The sequence below is a fragment of the Equus przewalskii genome, chromosome 2, assembly GCF_037783145.1.
Source record: "Equus przewalskii isolate Varuska chromosome 2, EquPr2, whole genome shotgun sequence".
Classification (NCBI taxonomy): Eukaryota; Metazoa; Chordata; class Mammalia; order Perissodactyla; family Equidae; genus Equus; species Equus przewalskii.
Window position 1 is genome coordinate 32,961,143 of NC_091832.1, and position 14,615 is coordinate 32,975,757.

Below are 14,615 nucleotides of genomic sequence, written 5' to 3' on the forward strand. Positions count from 1 at the left end.
CCCGGGGCCGTCGCCTTTTCCTCTGCCCTGGACTGCACCTGTGCTCTCCCCGATCGATGCTGCCCTTCCCTGGTGACGGCCACCTTTGCACCCGCCTGCTCCCTCCCACACCCGGGCGCCGCCTGCCTGCTTCCCTCTGGGTAGCAGCACCGCTGTGCGCAGGTGCCAAGTGGTATTCAAGGTGGCACCGGACACCTCCTTGACCAGGTTCCGTCAATACTCTGCCTCCTCTTCCACTTCTTTCCGCCCCTCACCCGCACTGGCCTCTGTCAGCCACTCTCTGCTGGATTAAGGCAAAGTCTCCTTCTTGCCCTCCCTGCCTCAGCCTCACCCCTCCAGCCTTCCCTGCTCCCCATAGCCTCAGCCTCACCCCTCCAGCCTTCCCTCCTCCCTGCCTCAGCCTCGCCCCTCCAGCCTTCCCTCCTCCCTGCCTCAGCCTCGCCCCTCCAGCCTTCCCTCCTCCCTGCCTCAGCCTCGCCCCTCCAGCCTTCCCTCCTCCCTGCCTCAGCCTCGCCCCTCCAGCCTTCCCTGCTCCCCATAGCCTCAGCCTCACCCCTCCAGCCTTCCCTCCTCCCTGCCTCCAGCCTCACCCCTCCAGCCTTCCCTCCTCCCTGCCTCAGCCTCACCCCTCCAGCCTTCCCTCCTCCCCGCAGCCTCGGTGTCGCTCCTCCAGCCTTCCCTCCTCCCTGCAGCTTCAGCGTCGCTCCTCCAGCCTTCCCTCCTCCCCGCAGCCTCGGCGTCGCTCCTCCAGCCTTCCCTCCTCCCCGCAGCCTCGGTGTCGCTCCTCCAGCCTTCCCTCCTCCCCGCAGCCTCGGTGTCGCTCCTCCAGCCTTCCCTCCTCCCCGCAGCCTCAGCGTCGCTCCTCCAGCCTTCCCTCCTCCCCGTAGCCTCAGTGTCGCTCCTCCAGCCCTCCCTCCTCCCTGCCTCAGCCTCGCCCCTCCAGCCCTCCCTCCTCCCTGCCTCAGCCTCGCCCCTCCAGCCCTCCCTACTCCCCACAGCCTCAGCCATCTTTCTGAAACACATGGCTGGTCCTGTCACCGTCTTGCTCGGAGCCCTTCCATGGCTCCCCATGACCCTGGGGGCAAATCAGACTCCGTGTGAATTCTAGGGTGTTTCAAGATCTAGTCTTTGCCTGTTTCTCCAGCCTCATTTCTGGCCTTTTTGTCACCTTGTCCTCCACGCTTCAGCCCAACAGAACTTTAGTTCCCCCAGAGCCACTCACTCTTTTCTCCCGCCTCCACCCCTTTGCATATGCTGTGCCCCCTGTTTCCTGCTGTTAGAATGTGAATTCCTTGGGTGTGGAGACCTTATCTGCCTTGTTTTCCACTGTCCCTGCGGGACCTTGGTCAGTGCCTGGTGCATAGTACGTGTGCGATAAGTACCCATTCATCAGTCTGGGGAGAGCTGGGGGCAAGAAAGCTCTTTGTCAAATAATCTCAGGCAAGCATAAAATTAGAGCAGTGACCAGTGCCACGAAGACAAGGGTCCTGGCGCTACATGTGGCTGTAATAGGGGAACTTGACCTAGTCAGGGAGGTTAGAGGGGGCTTCTTTGTAGACATGACATTCCAGCTGTGATCTGAAGGAGAGGTGATGTTAACTAGGTGCGAAAGGAAGAGCATTATAGGCATAGGGAACAGTGTGTGCAAAGGCCCTGTGGTTTAAGGGAACATGAAGGACTAAAAGAAAAGCAGAGTCACTGCAGCCTGGGGTAGGGAAAGTAGGGGCACGTAGTGAAATGAGGCTGAACAGCGTGGCGTGGCCAGAGCCCGACGTGCTTGCAGTTTTATCTTTATTGTTGGAGCAATAGGAGGCCACTGAATGGGGTTTAAAAGTGTGTGTGTGTGTGTGTGTGTGTGTGTAGAGAAAGAGAGGTGGGGAAGGAAGCAGAGGGAGAAGATGGGGCAAGAGGAAGAATCATGATCATGTCCAGGCTGTGACTGTGGACAAGTCATTTCATCTGCCTGAGCTTCAGTCTCGTCTGTAAGGTGGGGACAGAACCACCCACCTTGCAGGATGGTTGTGTGGATAAATGAAATAGGTGTGGAGCACTTGACCCCGTGAGGGTGCGTGAGCAAAGTGGCTGCCTGATCGGTGCCTGGTGTCCTCCCTCTCTCTGTCACCGCCCCCAGCTGCAGGCTGTGAAGAGAGTCATTCACCAGCCATTGTTCACAGCTCAACCGTCCTCTTTGCTCATGGTCCTTCCCCTCTTCCCTCTCAGGAGCCCAGGGCTGTCCCTGCTGGCCACCACCAGCCTCTGCCCTGGAGGGAGGGCCGTGCCCGACTGTGCCTCTCAACCCAGACCCACCTCGTGTTCTGGTGGTTGAGACGCTGGGGTCCTGATGGCCTGCCCTCCCTGAGTCCTGCAGGGGCCGGCGGGCTATGGGGGCGAAGCCGTAACTGGCTCCTGGTGTGGAAGGGCTGTTCTGATAACTCGGGAACCTGCCAGCACCGCCGCCTGTCCACGTGCCCTTGGGGCACCATTTGTCCTGCTCTGTGGTAGCAAGGGCCAGCAGTCCAAGTGCCCTGCTGTAATCGTTACCCTGTTTAAGCCACAGGCGGTCGTGCAAGGCACAAATCAGTGTCCCCTTTTCACACATGAGGAAACTGAGGCCCAGGGAGGTGATGTGATATTCCCAGGTTCTCATAGCTTGTTGGTGGCACAGATGGATTGAAAGCAGGTCGACCTGACCCGGGGACCCGCTGCCTGCACTGCCTCCCATTGGACTTGGGGATCGAGGACACTGGGGGGGGGGGGTCCTGTGAAGTTGACAGCCAGTGTTTATCAGTGTGGCTGCTGTAGGCATTTTGAGAGAGGCAATTTTGATTGTTTTGCAGGACTGTCCCGCGCATTCCAGAAGTTCACACTGACGGCCAAAGGGATTAGATGCTGGTACTCCCCCGTCATTTGATAACCAAAAATGCTCCCACATATATACAGAAACTCCTTAGAGGGCAGAGCTGCCCCAGATTGAGATCCACTGGTAATACAATGGAAAGTATGGTAATGTTAATACCAGCTTATGTTATTGAGGGCCTGGTAGGGGCTAAATGCTTAACCTACGTACTTTTATTTAATCTTATCGGATACAGGTACCCTTAATAGACCCATTTTACAGATGAGGAAATTGAGGGTCAGAGAGGTTAAGTGATTTGGCCAGGTTAACAAAGCTAGTTAATAGTAGAGCCAGGATTTGAACTCATGCTTCTGTTTTAAAGAGAAGGCCCAGAGAAGGCAGATGATTTGCTCAAGGTCACACAGCAAGTAGCATCAGGCATGGGATTTGAACTCAGGACTCAGAGAGCAGTGCTCTTTTCATTCCACATGATGCTTAGAAGGACAGAGATAAGCCCATTGGCTGGCAGCTGGCAAGAGGAGCCACTGGCCCGCACATGAGGGAAGATTTCCGCCTCCATAGCTCAAAGCCCCAGGAGCCTTGAAGCCTTGGGTCCACCACTGTCCCCTCTACCCAGACACCTTTGTTGTGTTTGCCTGCATCCTCTTTCCCTCACCTCTTTTTTCTCCCTCCATCACCCCTAAGCTTGTGACCTTGTGCCAGGCCCATCACCCCGCACGCCTAACCTCAGTTTCTCTCCTCGATCTTAGGAATCATCCTTATCTTTTGTGGGATGGGGTGGTTTAGAGAATCAGGTGACAAAACTAGTGTGAAGAAGGTGCTCGCTTGATGCCAGGCACGTCTTGTAGGCTCAGGAAATGCTTGTGAACTTGGAACCCCCTTGTCCTTTTTCCTCTGACTTTCCTCTCCGTCTCTAGGTATTTTTGTCCTCGCCTGGCTAGGCGTTTAGGCCGGCTTCTCACTCCCAGGGCCAAAATGGCACCACCTCCTTGTCTTCTGTGCCAACAGTTGGCACTGTCATTTTTGTTACCAGGCCTAGGGCCTTGGGGTGGGTGTATGGGAGAGGGGGCCCTGGCACAGCGCCATCTGTGCCCTTGGCCTACCCCTTGCACTGGCCAGGTGAGAAATGCTGACTGATCTTCTGCCCTCAGAGCATCCTCTGGGTTTCCATGGCAACCATGCAGCCAGGATCCCTTGGCTTCTGCTGGGCAAAGGACCACCAGATTCGCACAGAAGGGTGCCCGCAGTCCTGGAAAGGAGGCATCTGTTAGGAGGCCAGAGGTGGGCGGCACCAACCTGTCCCCAGCCCTTCGAGAGGGGAGCAGCACTTGGCTGAGGAGGGGTATGAGGTCTCCCGGTTTCATCTACGCACCACCCTGGTCCCCAGTCCATCTCACTGGGAAGCTGCCTTGTGACTTCTTTCTGAGCCTCCGTTTCCTCATCTGTGAAATGGGGATATAATGCTGATCTCAGAAGTTGCCCCAGCTGCCCGTGTGAGCCACGTGGGGGCAGGATCACTGAGCCTGGGGAAGCTGTCCCGGGAGCCTCAGAGAGAGAGCACGGGGAGGCCAGACCAGACCAGCGAGAGGGCCCAGGGACACCAGTCTGTTTCGTTAGGACTTGGGGGTCAGACACATTGCCCCTTCCAAGCAGTGCAGTCTTGAGGAGGCACCCTTCCCTCTGTAAGCCTCAGTTTCTCCTGCTCTAAAATGGAAAGAGTTCTTCCTGCGTGACAGGGTTGCCAGGAAAATAGAATAGGATGTGTGTGGCGCGCCAGGCCTGGTGCCTGGCCCAGTATACAGTAGGCGCTCATTAAGTGTTGATTATCTGTGGTGGCACTGACCGGCCACAGCTGCACAGGAAGGGGATTTCCTGTGGTCAGCCCTGCCTGCCCAGGCCTAGGTCCCCGGCAGACCCCTCTCTGGGCACGGCTGCGGGTGCCCCCAGGACGTGCTCCTGCAGTGGGGACTTTTTCTTGTGTCGTTCACACCAAGACTTCCCCAGGAAGGCCAAGCCCCTTCTGTAAGTGGCCCCAGCCCGTTATCTGGCCCCAGCCCGTTATCTGGCCTTGCACGATTTCTGGTTTGTGTTAGGTTTTTTGTGTCGTATCTTATCTCCGCCGGGACACAGGAACGGCCTGGTGAGTCAGAGTGGCCTGGGTTCTGGTCCCCAGCTCTGCCACTCACTGGCTGCAGGACCCCGGGTGAGTGACTTCACCTCCGGGAACCTCGGTTTACTCCTCTATGAAGTGGGGGTAATAGCACCTCCAGCACAGGGTGGTCCTGGAGATGACGTGGGAAGGTGTCACATGCTGCCTGGCACGGGGAAGACGATGATCAGCAATAGCGCCTTCCCCAAACCAGGAGGCCCAGCGGCAGCAGGATCCCACAGGCTCAGACCCAGGACAAGGGAAGAACATCACAGACGATCGAGGCACCACCCGGGCGATGGGCAGAGGTGGCTGCACGGCTGAGCCCAGGCTGCTGGCGGCTCCCAGTCCCCCCATGGCCTGGAGGAGGCTGGGACCTCACAAAGCCCCCTGAGAACGAAGGAAGGGTGGGAGGGAAGACACAGATGAGGCCTCTACAGGGACTTGAGTGAGTGTGGAGGTTAAAAGCACAGGCTCTGATCAGGCGCATGTTTCCTCCACCAGGGGCTGTGTGACCCCATGTAAGTGACTTGACCTCTCTGAGCCTTGGTTCCTCACCTGTGAAATGGGGGATAATGATGTACCATGTCTCCCAGGATTGCTGTGCGGAGGCGATGAGATAAGGCATGGAAAGTGCTCGGCCCGGTCTGACTGAGAATTTCTTAGTATTTTTAGGATGTGCTCTCAGGGCCCACCGACTTCTTTGCCACACTCCTCAATTACCCATACAACAGTGATAGAAAATTTTTAAGAGCTTATGTCTCCAGCACCTTCCACGAAGCCAGGCCCTATGCTTAGTGCCTTCCTCCCGTTACCCTGTTTAAGCATCACAGTCCCCCATGAAAGGGGCCTAGTTGTCATCCCCATTTTACAGATGAGCATACCAAGCCTGCGAGAGCCAGCGCTGTCCAGGCCCACACAGCATTGACGCCGGAGCCGGGCCCTCTTCCCTCGGCCCCTGTTCTGGGGATAGTCCTGAACTGTGTTAGGGTGTCTCGCCAGGAATTAGCTGGACGCAGCAAACCACACAGTCGGTGGGAGAAGCTGCAAACAGAGGATCTGAGTGGGGTGGAGGCCCCTGTGGAATGAAGACCAGCCTGGGAGGCGAGCGGCCTGTGGGAAGCTGGAGGCAGGAGCCGTGTGACCGCGTGTGTTTATTCAGCCCGTCCCAGGCAGGCGGGGGCCCCTGACAGGCCAGTGTAAACATCCGGCCTGCTCGTCGGCCTGGTGGGGGGCTGAGGCAAGCTGGGGAGCCAGCAGCCAGGGCCTCCTGGTGCCAGGGGTGTCCTGGTAGACAGATGGGGGGGTGGCACAGAGCCAGCATTTGTTAAGCACCTCGGATGTGCCGCGTCATTTATACACAGCATCTTATCGCAGCCGCGCAACAGCCCGGTTGGGTCTATTTTATTATTTGTACTGAGCAGAAGAGGAAACTGAGCCCTGGAAATTGTACAGACGCAGCCCCATCCAAACCCCTCACATGTGATTTGCTGAGAGGGTGCGTTTGGAAAGCGTAGCTTGGACTGTGTTTCTTTGCCTCCGGCTCTGCTGAGGTCACACTTCCATGCAGCTCTGTTTGGATCTAGTTCCCGTTCGCTCCCGCGGAGATGTGTCACCTGGTAGCTGTAGCTCTCGCTGCAGATGCCCTCCCTGGTCTGCTCTTCGGCCCCTCCTGGTGTGTGGGACTGGCCGCACTGAGGAGGCCTGGTGGGACCAGCTCGGGGTTCCGCCCCTCTCTCGCCCAGGGCAGGGAACCTTGCTGGCTCTGGTTGTGCAGGCTGTGGAGTGGGTCTGGTGGATTGACAAGACCTTAGGTATCGTCCCACCCATTTCACAGATGGAGAAACAAAAAACCAGAGAGGGGAAATGTCTGCCCTAAAGACTCCCAGTGAGTGGCCCGGGCAGAACTGGGGCCCGGGTCTCCAGGGAGGACACCCCTAGTCTGGCTGACCTTTGTTGGTGGGGTGGGGTGGGCAGAGGTAGGAAAGGGCAGGGATGAAGTCAGTATGTTCCCCAGATGCGTCATGATCTGAAATCCGATTTCGCAGCCACCCCTGCTCCCTTCCGCTGCCCTCGCGGAGCTGTGCCCCAGAAGTGCCCTTGGGCTCTCGGAACTCCGATAAATTCCTGTGCTTGTGTCAGCAGGGTGGTTTCACTGGCCTGGGTGGCTGAGAGCCACGCAGGGCCCTCCCTGCTCCCCACTTCCTGCCACTGTCTGCCCCCAGTCTCGTCCTGCTCTTTCCGCACACGTTCCCCCCCAACCCTTGGTTCATCTGCGGGCCCAGCAGAAGTGCTGCCTGGCTGAGCCAAAGTTGGGAGGAATCGTTCAATGTAGCAGCAGCCCGTGCCTGGGCACCTGCGTGTGCCGTCGGATGCCTCTGAGAGGCACCTCGCTGGTGCAGGGCGTGTCTGCAGCTGTTCCTCACCACTGCTTTGGGAGGGAGGCGCCGTGGCCCCATTGAAGGTGGCGAAGAGTGAGGTCACACCCTGAGCCTGGATTTGAACCAGGAGACAGACGCCTGGGTTCCGCACTCTCGGCCGCAGCTGCCAGAGCCTGGGACCCGTGAAAGTCACGCCAGAGGATTTATTTGGGTACGAGGGGGTGCAGACTCCACCTTGAGAATAAGGAGCAGGGTCTTGCGAGAGGCCGAGGAGAATGGGGCAGGGGCGGGGGGGCAGTGTGGAGCCCAGCTTTCCTGTCCAGCTCACAGCAGGGAGGGGTCCCAAGAAGGCCAGGAACAGAGAGGCTGAGAAGGGGTGGGGGGCGGTGGAGGGAGTCCAGCCAGGCCAGGCTTGTGACTTTATGGGTCCTGGTCAAAGGGCTAAGATTGCCCGCCAATCCCCAGGGCCCCAGATGCGTCACCAGTTAAGAATCGCTGAAGGCCAGCCTGGCCTTGGGACGAGTGGACCCTTTCCCCTCTTAATCTGAGGCCTGTGGACCGGCCCTTCTCTTTCCATTTTGGGAAACTCCTCCCACAGCAGCAAGAAAAATAGCAGCTGCTGTGCGCCAGGCCCCCCTACTGTGTGCCAGCTCCCCCACCCCCCAACTTCTGTGCGCCTGCCCTTTACAAACACGACCTTGTTTGATTCTAGAAGAGTTGTGGGAGCTAGCGGAGGGTGTTATGATCCCCACTTCCCAGAGGTGAAAACTGAGCTCCCACTGCAGCCAAGCACAGTTCTGGCTTTAATCCGAGTGTATCTGCTCCCCAGCCCCTGCGTTTTGTTGGTGTGTTGCAAAATAGTTCAGACATGTAAAAAGCATAGAGTTCAGCAAAAGTGAACATTGGCAGACCAACCATCCAGTTTATGAAATAAAACATTCCAAATGCAGTTGAATCCAACATGTGTCTGCCCTGATCCCATTCCATACTGCCCCCTCTTTTAGAAAAAACTACTTTTTTTTTTTTTGAGGAAGATTAGCCCCAAGCTGACTGCTGCCAATCCTCCTCTTTTTGCTGAGGAAGAGTGGCCCTGAGCTAACATCGGTGCCCATCTTCCTCTACTTTATATGTGGGACGCCTACCACAGCATGGCTTACCAAGCGATGCCATGTCCGCACCCGGGATCTAAACCGGTGAACCCCAGGCCGCCAAAGTAGAATGTATGCACTTAACCACTGCACCACCGGGCTGGCCCCAGAAGAAACTACTTTCTTACATGACTGCCCCAATACTTTTCCTAGATGTTTCTCCCTCCCCAAATGATACATAGTATTACTCATGTGTTTTAAAACTTGAAATAATTGGTAGGAGGCTCTGTGTTTACTTTTTTTTTTTTAAAGATTTTATTTTTTCCTTTTTCTCCCCAAAGCCCCCCAGTACATAGTTGTATATTCTTCCTTGTGGGTCCTTCTAGTTGTGGCATGTGGGACGCTGCCTCAGCGTGGTTTGATGAGCAGTTCCATGTCTGCACCCAGGATTCGAACCAACAAAACACTGGGCCGCCTGCAGCGGAGCGCGCAAACTTAACCACTCGGCCACGGGGCTAGCCCCTCTGTGTTTACTTTTACAGCCTGCTTTTCTCTTCTCATGTTGTGTTAGAGTTCTAGCCAGTTCCTTTTCAGTGCTGTGTAGTATTCCACCACATGGGCCTGCCACCGTTTAACCAGGCCACTATAGACAGCCAGTTAGGTTGTTTCTTGTTCACTCTTCAGACAATGCTGTGGTGCTTCCTTGTTCAAGTCTCCTTGTGACCACAGGAGAGTTTCCAAGGTGTATATATGTCATTTATGTTCAGGAGTGGGATCAGATAAGCCCACCATATCTGAGGACTATGCTGAGAGAGTTGACCAAGAATTTTGGGGGTTCCTGCTCAGAGAGTTAAAAACCCCTTCATGACAGGAATGTTACTCTGTTTTGTTTGCTGCTGTGAACAGTGCTGAGAACCGTGCCAGCATGTAGTAGGTGCACAGTGAACATCTGTTGACTGAATGAGTGGACGTGTGCCGGGCCACACGTCAGGTGCTCGACGTTCACGAGCGTCATCAGTCTGCTGCGAGGAGAGGGTCTTCCCCCTTCACAGATGAGCCGACTAAGGCTTCAGGGAGGTCAGGTCACGTTCCCAGAGTCCCACAGCCAGCACCCCAGTCAGTCGGCTCCAGAGCCTGCACTCTTGCCCTAGCCCTAAGGTCGCCCTGTAGACGGGGACCCGGTTCACAGAGGCCTGGAAGGTGGGGGAAACGGCAGCTGCGTCTAATGCCTAGCTGTCTGGATGCAAGTGCTTGGGGCTTTCGAGGTTGTCCTAGAGGCTCGTAGAGTGAGGTGGGGCCCGCTGGTTGGTCACCTTTGGCCTGGAGTGCCACCATGGGGTATGGGGTGAGTGACATCTCACCTCTAGGCTGGTCTGCGGGGGACTCCAAAGGTCGAGCCCATGCTAGCCTCAGGATTCAGATGCCGTCAGTGGAAGAGACCCATCCTGGGGGAGGCAGTCGGACCTAACAGGAGAATCATTCGCCTGTGGCGGGAGCAGACCTGGGTTCATATCCCAGGCCTGCCACTTATTAGCTGTGTGACTTTAAGTAAGTCTCTCAACCTCTCTGAGCCTTATCATCCCCATCTGTTAAATGGGGATCTTGACTCTCTCTTGCAGGGTCATTAATGGATTTAGGATTGGGTGTAACGATCTTAACACAGCGCCTGGATAGTCGTTACTAATGACAGTGCAGGGGAGAAGGATGTTCTAGAGGTACGTGTGGATCACTTCAGGCGCATACAGATGGGGCAGCTTAGGGCACGGAGGAAGACTTCATGGAAGAGATGACATTTGATCTGGGTTCTGAAGAGTGAATAGGAGTTCTCCAAGCCAAGGAGTAGACTGTGGGTCAATCAATTTCTATGTGTCCTGTCCTAGACTTGGTGTTGAGAGGAATGTCATCATGTTGCTTGCAGGAAAAAAAAAAAAAAGCTAATGTGGGTTACTTACAATTCGTTAGAGATACACGACCCTGTGAAGATGGTGCAGACCAGATGCTGACTAAATAGACAAAGAATCAAGAATCTGGGGCAGTCAGGAAGGCTTCCTGGGGGAGGCGGGGTGGTGGGGGGGAGTAGGATTTAAATGAGAAAGGAAGACAGGAGGGAGAGGGGCTGCCTGATTCTTGATTTCCTGGCTAGGCTGGGGCAGGAAAGGGGCCTCCCAGCCTGGTGGGAGACTGGGGGCAGACTTCATAAGTTCTGGCAGGAGCCTCTCTCTGTCCCTGTCACCAAGGCTGGTGCTGTTCTCGCCCTTGGAAGAGAAGAAAGTTGTTCCGAATTGTTAATTGTGCAATTTCAAGTTGGCTCCTGAGCTGGGCTGAGGAGGAGCCAAGCCCCAGAGAGGGTAGGAGGAGCTGGATGGCTACAGAGCCAGGAGTTCAGGGGCCCGGGAGGGGGTTTGGGAATGCCGCTGTGTGAGTGTCCCGGGCAGGGACGCCTGTCTGGCCTGCTTGGTCCTCCCTGCCCAGAACTCCTGCTCCACTCCGGATCCTAAGCCCCAGAGGGTCCTAAGAGTTTGACAGAGCTGGGTTTGAATCATAGTCTCTCACCAGCTGTGTGACCTTGGACTGGTTACTTAACCTCTCTGGGCCTCTACTTGCACATCTCTCACATGGGGCTGCTGTGATGGTTAAATCAGAGAATACATGTAAAGCGGTTAGCACAGGCTGGATTGAAGTCATTGCTCAAGAAATGGTTTGTGTTGCTGCCGCTCTTCTTAGTTATCAGCACCAGCACCATCAGCACCGTCGGCACCATCACCACCAGTCCCTCCATGACCTGGGCTGCGCTCTTGCTCGGGTTGAACCCTGGGGTCCTTCCAGTTGCCTGTGTTGGCTCTTCGTGAGCCAGGACATTCCTGTGCCCGCACGTTAGCGTCCAGCGTCACCGCCTGCACCCTCGGCAGTGCCCCTCGGAGGAGGCGGGACTTGAATTCCTGTGTGCCTTTTCATGGGTTAGCACCCTAATCCTCACCACAGCCCTATGAAGTAGGTTCTCATGTCCCCATTTTATAGATCTGAAAACATGCTCAGAGAGGTGAGGTGGCCTGCCCAGGGTCACACAGCAGTAAAGTACAGGGATGCAAGACCAGGTCTCTCTCCTATAGAACCTTTGCTCTTCTTACTCCGGGACAGGAGGAGCAGCTTGTTCCCAAGGAATCTGAGCCTGGCACTCTCTCCCTTTAGTTACCCCTCCACTCCCTTCTTTGTCGTGTCCCCCTGTCCCTGGTTGTCCACCCCCTCGTCTCAGCTCTGCCCCTGGGGACCACTCTGGGCCAAGACTGCAGATGGGGTGGCCTGTGTCCTCCGGAGCCAACACAGCTGTGGCTGCCCTACTGTCAGCAGGGGTCGGGCCTCTGCTCCCCACCAGGCGTTTCCTCCCTGGCTCCCCCAGCCCCCATCCCCAGCAGGCGGGACCGTGTGTGGGGAGGGGATAATGGGGACCAGATGGGAAGCTGAGCCTGGGGTGGGCTTTGTTAGGCGGACATTCCTGGTCACTGAGGCCACACCAGCTCAGTAGCATCTGGTTTGGCCGAGGGTCCACCCTGATTGGCTGGGGCTGGACTTGGGGAGTTGCCCTCCCACGAGGCCCTGGCACTGTGGCAGGTGGGGACCAGCGCTTCATGCTGAGACAGGATTTCACAGTCCGGGAGGGAATGACGGGGGCAGCGGGGCCGACTGAAAACACGGGGAGAGTATCGTCACACAGAACTGGCGTCCGGCCGGCTCTGTTACTCCCCGGCTCTGCAGCCCCCGCAGGTTGCTGCCGCTCTCTGGGCGGCAGTTTATCAACTACAGAATGGGAGACAGTGGTAGCACGAGAAAACCACATCAACGGCTGGCCAGGTGCACCGTGCTTCCCATGTTTTAACTCCTTGCATTCTCATAGCACCCAGGAGAGGCACTCTCCTCCTCTGTTTTACTGATAAACTGAGGCACAAGGTGCTGGTGTCACTTGCCCAAGTCAGACAGGTGGGAGGAGGCAGAGCTGGGATTTGAACCCAGGCTGCCTGAGTCCCGGGTCACCACGCTCCTACTGCTGTGTTGTCCTGCCGCTCGGCGACATGTGTGACAACATAGGAGAGAAGTGCCTGGTCAGCTGGGATGCTGCGTGCCCCTCCCCTACTCGTTCCAGAAGCCTGTGCTGTTGGTGGCATGTGGGACGGGCCTGCTGGGCTCATAAATGGGTGGATGGACGTTGGGAACATTCCTGCAAGTGGGGTGACAGGAGGCATGGGGTTGTGACCCTCCGGCCCGTGCAGTCTGGGCAGCCGCCAGCGCCACCTGTTGCCCTGAAAGGGCCAGGGGGCTCAACTCTGGACACAGTAGCCCCGGTTCCTCAGGTCCCCGCTGCGCACACGCTGTCTGCATTCTCTCCTTTAATCCTCACGACCACCCTGGTTGCCTTAGATGGGGACGGGTGGCTTCGGAAGAAGCTGGTTTTGAACACAGGTCCAGCTGCCTGCAAAGCCGAGCCCTTTGCCTGCGGGGGCCGCACTGAGGGCCAGCTCCTGCTGCCTGAGGGTGGGCTGCAGTCTCCTTGTCAGAGGTGGGGTTTTTGTTTTTTTGCTGAGGAGGATTTGCCCTGAGCTAACATCTGTTGCCAGTTTTCCTCTGTTTTGTATGGGAGCACCACCACAGCATGACCACTGATAGTTGAGCCGTGGAGGTCTGCGCCCAGGAACCGAACCCGGGCTGCTGAAGCGGAGCGCATCAAGCTTAACCACTATGCCACTGGGGCTGGCGCTCCTTGTCAGTTTTTTTAAGGATGATTTTGACAATTGCTGGTAGAGGGAGGAGGCTGCAGGGTGGGGTCAGAAGAGCCTCGACTAAGATGCTCATCCTCCTTGGCCCCTTGGGTGACCCCCTCTACTTCTTGGACCTCTTCTTCCTCATTTGTCACAAGCAGTTTATGATCGGGGGTCAGCGCTGAGTGCTGAGAGGTCAAGGTGCCCGGAGCCTTGGTCCTTTAAGACTTCATGGTCCAGTGGGCAGGCCAGCCATGAACCCAGTCCCCAAGTCATCCGGCTGCCTGGTGGGCCCTGGTGGAGAGGTGTACAGGTGCCATGGAAGCACAGAGGAGGGAAGATTTGCAGGGCCTGGGTGTTGGGGTGATGGCGTGGACACAGTTTGCCCCTTCCTTTGGGAGCTGCCCCTCCCCCGCTCCTTGTGGTGTTAGTGGGGTGCCAGTCACAGGACCTGGCCCCGCCTCTGCACAGGGAGGGCACATCAACCAGCTGGCTAATCAGAGATCTTCCCTGGGACTGTAATTCGACACGGGGAGAAAGCCGGGTTCTTCTCTAGGGCTCTCAGCTGCCAGGAGGTGAGCCTGGCCCCATTCTCCTGGCATGAAGGTTATCTAAACTCAGGAGATGAGAACGAGGATAACACACAAAGGGAAGGAGAGGGAGAGGAGAGAGCCCAACAGCATCATCTGGACTCCTGGATCCCCTCCTGCCTGATGCCTGATCCTCCCGCCCTTTCAGGCAATGCACGTTGGGGCGTTTGCTTTGTTGCAAAGCTCGGTGAGAGCTGCGTTTCTGTCACTTACAACCCTACAGGTCTTGACCGAGGGGGCTTCACAGAGGAGGCGGCGTGTGAACCACATGTTGAAGGAGTTCTTGGGGCAAACAGCAGTGGTGAGGTTTTGCCAGGCAGAGGAAGCTGGTGGGAAGGGCAGGGCAGGGACCTGCCTGGGGGGAAGCAGATGGGGACGTCGGGGCAGATCTTGAAGGGCCTCGTGCCAGGGAGCAGAGCACGGACTTGTCCATTCACTCGTCCATTCATTCATACCCAGTGCAGCACTCCCTGTGTATCAGGCACTGTGTGAACACTTTACGAAGAACTAATTACATCCTCCTCACAACCCCAGGAGGTAGGTGCTATTATTTCACCACTTTAGAGGTAAGGAAACAGAGGCACAGAGAGGTTAAGAAACTTGCTTAAGATCACATAGCTGATAAGTGACAGATCCAGGGTTTGAACCCAAGCAGTCTGGCTTCAGAATTTCTTTCTTTCTTTCTTTCTTTTTTTTTTTTGAGGAAGACTGGCCCTGAGCTAACATCCATGCCCATCTTCCTCTACTTTATATGTGGGACGCCTACCACAGCATGGCTTGATAAGCGGTGCCATGTCCG

The 14,615-nt window shown here is 56.5% G+C and overlaps 1 protein-coding gene across 2 annotated transcripts in view; it reads left to right on the top strand.

Moving 5' to 3' along the window:
- The window catches only part of ECE1 (endothelin converting enzyme 1), a 104,139-nt gene that overhangs the window by 18,373 nt on the left and 71,151 nt on the right, over nucleotides 1-14,615 (top strand). The window lies entirely within an intron of this gene.